The following is a 7,876-nucleotide window of genomic DNA, read 5'->3' as shown; positions in this document are numbered from 1 at the left end:
CTCTCTCTCCTCTGTATGGGCCATTGAATCCCAATCACAACATCCCACCCAGTTGTTATCCCAGTGCCACTGAGCATCTCTGCCTTATATAATGTGGAGGGCATATTTTATTTATACAGGCCTGAGAGGGTCTACATTGCACAGGGAGAGATCCTGGATACATGCTGGATGTGAGCCACCCTTTTTTGCCAACAATTTACTGCTTGTGTGCAGGTGTGTGTGTGTGTTATGCTGCCAAAATCTGATGTGTTGAAGGTGATGGAGATTGTGGTGTATATGTGTTTGAAAATGCTTTCACGTGTTCTCCGAGGATGATGAAGACTGAGTGTAAATTGTGGGGCGAGTGCCGAGTAATTAGTCCAGACGAGCAAGAATCTGCGGCTTTAATCTAAAAACATCGGCGCGTGCCTTTGAAATCCCCTGAAAGCAGTCAAACCTCGATGCATCAGACTGTCCCGTTTCTTTCTGATCAGCCTCATCATTCATAAAAGGCTTTATTTTCTCTCTGCAGTGACACACATGCACGCACACACACACATGCTGAGGTGAAAGTGTGGCAGCTGCAGGCCGACTGGAGCTCCTAATCCAGCCGAGAGTGTTTATCAGAGCAGAACCTGCTGCTGGCAGATGTTATTAATGATGGAAACGGCAGGACGACGAGGAAACGTCACACCCAACGTCAGCCAGCCTGAAAACATTCAGGTGTGTGTGTGTGTGATGGAGGGATTGGTGGAGTTAGTGGTGGATCACAGCAGGTTGAAGGATGACAGGCCTCCTGATTGTGCGACGGACATGTCAGTGTGGGCCTGTCACGTGTACTGATCCAAACACGGGGTGAGAACAGTGTGTGTATATATATGTGTGTGTGCGTTGGATCACTAAGGGATCGTGTTCCTGTGGTCATTACAAAACAGGAGCGCGGCGAGCAGCAGATGAGGCCGCTCAGATGGATGGCGTCTCTTCAAAGAGATTTTAAAAACTCCAATATGTTAACATCAGCTAATAGGAAACAATGCTTTGTGTTCTTGTTACTTGCATAAAAAGTGTAAAAAATGGACATAGACACAGCGATGTCACCCACTGGTTTTGGAAGGCCTTGATTACTACCTTGTTGTTTTTTTAGATCCAAAAGTGTCCACATTTGGAAGCTAGGGTGGAGCGTTAAGCTGTCAGCGTAACCACGGCCCATTAATAAACTGCACGGGTGAGAAAAGCAACACACTAACCAATTAGTTTCAAAGTAAGAAACAGTCCAGATAAAGTCCAAGTAAAGAAACTTGAAACCTTATGTCTAAAATAATAGCCTGCCTACAACAAACAACAAGCATTATGTTGTTTTGTTTGTGGTACGTGAGTTGCTCTGCTTTGCTAAGAAGTGAAACAAGCCCTGGTCTTCTACGCTTTTCCGACTTTCCTACTGGAAATCACTAAATCCAACATCCAAACTGGAACGTGGCAGTAACCTTGGAGTTCTGAAATGAATGTTCTCAAACAGGAAGTGATTGAAACAAGTTGTTAGCCAGCTGGTTAATACTACAGTCCCACTCTTTGGATGAAACGTCTTTTGAAGGCCACTGGTGTCGGGTGTGGACATTAAATTTAGGGCCAAGACTTTGTCGTAGTGAGTACCTCAGACCACACAGCAGCAGATTAAAAAGTTTGGCTTATTTGAAGTTTGCTGATTTTGTCTCAGGGACCATCAAGGTGAACTTTTACTGAGTGCAGTTAAACCCTCGTCCTACAGTTTCCCGGGCTAATGTGTTTTTATTATCCTAATCATAGTTCTGTAGCTACTCACCAGGTCGCACATTGTTACATGTGCTTCACTAATCCTCCAGACATCCTCAGTGTGTAGATTTTCGTGTCTGTTTACGACCTTTACCTACAGCGGTGCTGTACGTTTTTGATTGTTTGAACCTTGTGAAGCAGCCGGGCTGTTTTCCATTTGAGTAAAAGGAATTTGGATTGTTTTACCTCTGGGTGGTGAGCCAGTGACTGTTTGCTTTTGGGAACTGATCGAGCATTTGGGCCCGGAATAGGGAACAGATAATAGTGTCGCATGTACCAAGTGGATTTGGGGATGATGTAGTCCTGCTAGGTGGCATCTGTGTGTGAAGTGGTGTGGATGAGAATTAGCACCTCCAAATCTGAGGCCACAGTTCTCCAGCCAGAGAAGGGTGGATGCCCGCACCGTTTTGGGGATTAATCGCTTCTTCAGGATCTATTAATGCACATAATTAATCCACGGAAAGTGACGTCACATCCGCTGGCACAAGCTACTCTTCGGTGTTGTTTCAGCAGTTTTTGTATCCTCGCGTTGTTGCTACAGTTTGAAAAGATGAAACTTTCTTTGCTTCCGGTTCTGACTTCTCCCCCACATACCAGAGGTGGAGGTTTTATATGAGGGGCGACTCCTGTGTTTCAGGAGAATGCTGCAGGGAGCGTTCGCGCCTTCAGCACTAGTATGTTTCAGAGCTGTGGCAGCGTCACTGTTTGCGCACAAAGATCAATCAACATCGCGAACAAAAACGATCCATCAAGTGGAGGAGTGAGTGCGGAGAGGGAGGTCTAAACACGTATGTTTTGACTGGCGCACCTGTGACTCAGATAAGGAGGTTCAGAAAAATAGATGAGTGGATTATGTGTTGTTTGTGAATAAGGGATTAATTAGTTTGCAAAAAAACCCTTGAAAGTATCGATCGCCTTTATTGATCGCCAGCCTCAGTTGTTGTTAACTGATGTTTGAAAGGCTGATTTAAAGAACTCCATTTCATCTCTTGTACAGTCACTACATAAAAAACTTAAACGAGTCCTATTATGCTTCATACTGAATTACCCCAACCAGGGACAGTAAAGAGCATTACTAGTCTATTCTTAGTTTCTTAGGTAAGTACTGAGTTTTAAAAATTTTTTGTCTTGGCTCTGTATGATGTCTTAGAGTGCGTTGTACCTAGAATGGTCATCTCAGGCACATAAGTGCCACCCAGCCTCCATTTACACTTGGCAGCCAATCAGGAGAAAGTTGCTTTGAGAGGAGGACAGTGGATGAGCTGAGGGGCTGCGTCACAGCCTGGTATAAGATACTTAAGGATTATTTCGACTTGTGAATAACGCAAACTACTCTAAGAATAAAATGTGATGCTGGAAATGAGCAGAATTGTTCTCCTTTAAGAAGCTAAAACATGCCGCAAATTATATTTGTCTGATTTGTGGCAGAGAGGTAAAGCAGGTATTCTGCCTCCTAATAAAGGTGTTTGAGGACGCCGTGCCTTTACAGTTATTGTGCAGCAATGAAAGTCAGGCTACAATTTCCTGCTGCATTTAGTGAGTATGGCTGCAGGATGAAACTTCAGTCTTTGTCTTTGAGGAGACGGTGCGGCGCTCCACCTGTTTATTAGATAAACGCAGCAATCAGCTGAGCTCTGGTAGATAAGCCTCTCCCTCACTCCCTCGCTTACTGTCGCCTAAATCGCATCATCTCTGCTGTATTGCTGTGACCTCTAGGCATTAAGGAGCCATTCTCAAGCGTTTAGCGTTCGCTCTTATGCAGAGTGACTTGCAGATGGGATGCAGCGAGCTGTCGGTGGATGATAGGAGCGTCAAAGGACGGCCGCGTTAACCGCAGAGCTCTCAAAGTCCAGCTCTCCTGCAGTCCCTGAACTAACTGTTAAAGTGCTGTAGAATGAAGCTGGGAATGTTTCTGGTGTGTTTAAGGACGTCTTGAGATCACGCTGTGAGCTGTGGGTCCAGTCTCAGGTGTTAAAAGTAAAACGCTTTGACCTGGAGAAACAAAATGAGGGGATGTCCACACACTCATTCATGTTTAATCACCAAAGAGCTGCTCAGGTGTGAAACCAGCAGCAGCACATTTTCTTCCTCTTGCTAAATATTTCACATGGTATCAAAGCTTTTCTTCATTTTTTTCTTTTCTTTTTTGTATTGAATATTTATCAGGAGCTGGTGAGGGTGATTGTTGCGTTTCACTTCTAAATTCTTGCAGATTTGGGGGTTTTGTAAAATGCAATATTGCAGTTTTTTTTCTCATTAACAATGAAGGCCTAGATTCTGTGTGTGCATGAACACAACAACAACAACAACAACAGCGTGCATCTGTGGCCTGAAGCCGTACATTTCAGGTCAGTGTAGCCTTGTTGTTTTTTTGTATCTGCAGTGCCTCACGCGGCCTCTTTCCCAGGGATGTTGATGAATAATTAATGAGTATTTACACTATTATGTGTGATTAAGTTGATCAGGCTTGATGAATGAAGCACTGCTGTGGAGGAGAGTTTCCAATCAGGATGGGATGCAAAGTTCTTCTTATTGTACTCCATAGATTTAGGTGTTTATAGTTCCATCCAGAGTCCAGGGTCTGTCACAGAACTGACATATATAGACAGACAACCACATTCGCACCTACATACAATTTAAAATCGACAGCTAACCTAGTGTATAGGTAGTGTATGTGTTTGGATTGTGGGAGGAAGCCAGAGAGAACCCACGCAGGAACAGGGACAAGATGCAAGCTCCACACAGGAAGGCCCCAGCCAGCTGGTGGGTTTGAACCTGAGACACTCTTGCTGTGAAGCAACAGTGCCAGTGACCACACCAACATGTCACTCAGCATATAGTTGTTGTTTGAAATTTCAAAGCACTAGATTATGTAGCTTTTGAGGCCAGAAGTAATGTTGTTCAAAAAAGCCCAAGAAACATGTGTAGTAGGTTGCTTTGGGTGTCACAGTTAGAGGAGCACAAGTCCAACTTGGATATCTGCCAATCCTGATTATGGATCCAGCAGCAGTGATAAATTACTGATCTGTATTCTTCACAGTGAGGACAAGGTTGGAAATGATCTATACTGGTGAATCCACATTTGCGTCAGATAAGTATTTAAATTTTGACCCCCCAAAAAACCGCAGTTGTGAAACTCCTCTTTGCTTTGGTATGATCTGACTGTAAAGTTGGACTTGAAATTTCATTAAAAATTCTTTTAAAAGTTGTAAATCTTAGTAGACATAAGCTGTTCCTTCCTAAAGATAAATTTTGTTATATCTGTGTATATGCAAAGTCCTGCTGACAAATCTTTGGTAATATTTAAAAGTTGTTGGGTTTGTTTTACACGTTAGAGCCTAAATAGTAAATGATGAGAAAATGTCTTCAGGCATTTAATGTATTCAAGTTTAGCTGCAGTTCAGGTTTTACCCTTCTACACATCCAGTTGGTAAATCTCTTATTAGTGGTGTTTCAGCCACCCTATATTTGCCTCTGCCACTGTAAGCTGCTTTGCAACCCACCCCCGCCCCAGGCCCTCCTTTCTAGCTGTGTCACTGCTCAGTTCTGTAATGATGAGTCTTGTAGTTGCTGCCTTGTTGCAGCCAGATATAAATAAGGGCAGGTGAAAATGACAGTCTTCTTGTGACTGCAGTCTGCAGGGTAAAACATCTTGATATCATCTGATGTAGTATGAAGCCTGGTAGAAAAGGGCAGCTTGACTCTCTGACATGGACGGGATTATTATAAGTCTCATGTATGACAGCATGAAACCCGCCTCAGCTGGGTTGATGTTTGTCTCGAAGCTTTGCTTGATGATTTCTAGCTTTTCAAATCTTTTCTGATTGATCTCTTCTCTAATTGGCTATCTGACACTCTCTGCCCTATGACAGTCTGACTTCACTGTGCGTATTGATTATTGGGGATCTTATAGGTGGACGAGAACATGAGGCATGCTACAGTCCTTTATCTTTGTCTGGTCTAAGTAAAGGCAACATGTTATACAAAACTGTTATGATAGAGGTTTTTGGACAAAGTTTGTGTTCTCCATTCTTTAAGCACTGGTTCGAGCACCGTTTAAGCACAGGCACCATTTCAAAAGTACCGGTTTGGCACCGGTATCGGATAAAACCTGAACGATACCCATCCCTACTCACAAGGCAGGGTGACCAAGGTTTGATTGGCACATAGTTTCAGGCAAGTTAGCTACTTGTTACTGATATTGTTCATATACAGGAGGCTAATTAACTTATCCTTCATTTTTAGCCGCACAAGCAACGACCTGCTCTCTCAGGATATTTTCAGAATGCAGTCGTCTCTGGGAAAACTTTCTCTGTGACATCAATAACACTTCCCTGATCTCTTCATATGAGAATTATCCTCCACTATCATCCTCCTTTGATTCAGAAAGGAGGATGATTGTGGGTATACCCATTGGTTAACTTGACAATCACAGATTCTTGACCAATAAGCATGCAGTTTCACGGTCTGATGGAGATGGCAAAAGTTCTTACGTACGCTGTAACTGTCATGACTTGATGTGCACCTCCCCAAACGTTACTGGCCGTGACTGGCCTGTTCAATACCGTCTTTTTCTCCAAGGCATTTTCTGTTTCTGGCATCATTTTTTCAAATCGACTTGAAAGAGAATAAATCAAGTCAAGGAGATAAACTAAATATAAACTATTGCCGACTACAGTTTTGGTAATTAAATTGCACAGGAGCGCTGGCCACTTGCATAGACTACTTCACAGGCTTTACGTAGCTTCAGCACAGACATTTAAATTAAGCTTCAACTTGACGCTTTGCAATTGGACTTTCTCCATTTTATACCATCTACGCTATTAGCCTATTCAAAGTGAAATGGGAATTAAGCTTGAATCACGTCCATGTGAATCCTGTACCTCACCTTTACTCTAGACGTCAAAACAAATTAGCAGCAAGCAGCTTTAATGTGTTGTGACTACGTGATGGTTTCACAGTGTTGTTTAAGGAGTCCTGATGGCTGATCATCAGCACAATCCTGACATTGATTTTCAGTCAATCTGAACGCTTCTGATCTGAGTCGTCTTCATTGAGCAGTCAAATTGCGCAACACGCCCACAGAACTGAGGCCCACAGTCTAGTTTTGCTTGCTGTGAGACTCAGCAGGCATGTGATGGAGACAGACGTCATTTCAAACACGCTGCATGACAAATGACTGACAGCCCCTCTATTCTGATAACACTCCAACGCACCACTCATCGAGCTGTCACTGGTCTGCTTCCCATTTTTAACCGGAAACCACGTGGCTATTGTTCTCCGGACTTGTTCTGTCATCCAGTACTGACTGAAACGTGTCAGCAGCAAAAGCTATTGTATAGTATAGCTTTCTTTTAGGACAGTTTTGTACTTAAGTTACCAAGTAATTCATGCTGAGTTTCATTGCTGCTTGTCTGTTTTGTTTGTGTTAAGAAGAAAGTTACATCATCGCCTAAATCACTCATCTAAACTCCCAACTTGGCATGACTTTAAGCTGCTGGACTCAACTAATTCTCAGTGGTACTACTTTTAGTATCACTTAATTTGCCCAAGAGTTTTTTTATTTAGTCTGGAGAGTGAGTGCATAGTGAAGACTGTGAAGTCCATGGCTGGATTTTAATACTTTAAAATTACATCCAGACCCAGTACTGGATTTTAAATGTGAATAATGGTGTCATGGTATCACTGATTGTGAGTTCAGCCTTCCCTGCACCATCTACTGGACAAACCACTGTGTGTAAATGCACTGAGTGATATTCCACTATTATCCCCAACTTTGAAAAAACTAGAAACACAAGGTTTTATTGAGTTGTATTAAAAACTTGCTGTGCAAAGATCATGATTCGGCATTTATGCCCACAGAAGCTGCAAGCTCTTACATTTAGGAGGTTTGAATAAAAAGGTAAATAATTAGTTAATCAGAGTTTAATTTGTCTAATCATTTCCAGCCCTCTTCAATCAGTATATTAAAAAGTATTATTTCTTTTATTTCATATATACAGTTATTTGTATGATGTCTTAAAGCAGGTGTGGAGAACTCCAGGCCTTGAGGGCCGGTGTCCTGCAGGTTTTAGATCTCACCCTGGGT

The 7,876-nt window shown here is 42.7% G+C and overlaps 1 protein-coding gene across 1 annotated transcript in view; it reads left to right on the top strand.

Annotated features, from left to right (window-relative positions):
* LOC102296665 (disco-interacting protein 2 homolog C) overlaps positions 1-7,876 on the top strand; it is an 88,441-nt gene that overhangs the window by 1,229 nt on the left and 79,336 nt on the right. The gene's annotated exons all lie outside the window — the stretch shown is intronic.

Source organism: Haplochromis burtoni, unplaced genomic scaffold (assembly GCF_018398535.1).
Source record: "Haplochromis burtoni strain Fernald_Lab_line unplaced genomic scaffold, NCSU_Asbu1 Contig_494, whole genome shotgun sequence".
NCBI lineage: Eukaryota > Metazoa > Chordata > Actinopteri > Cichliformes > Cichlidae > Haplochromis > Haplochromis burtoni.
Note: the sequence above shows the minus strand (reverse complement) of the source record. Positions and strands in the feature narration are given on the sequence as shown.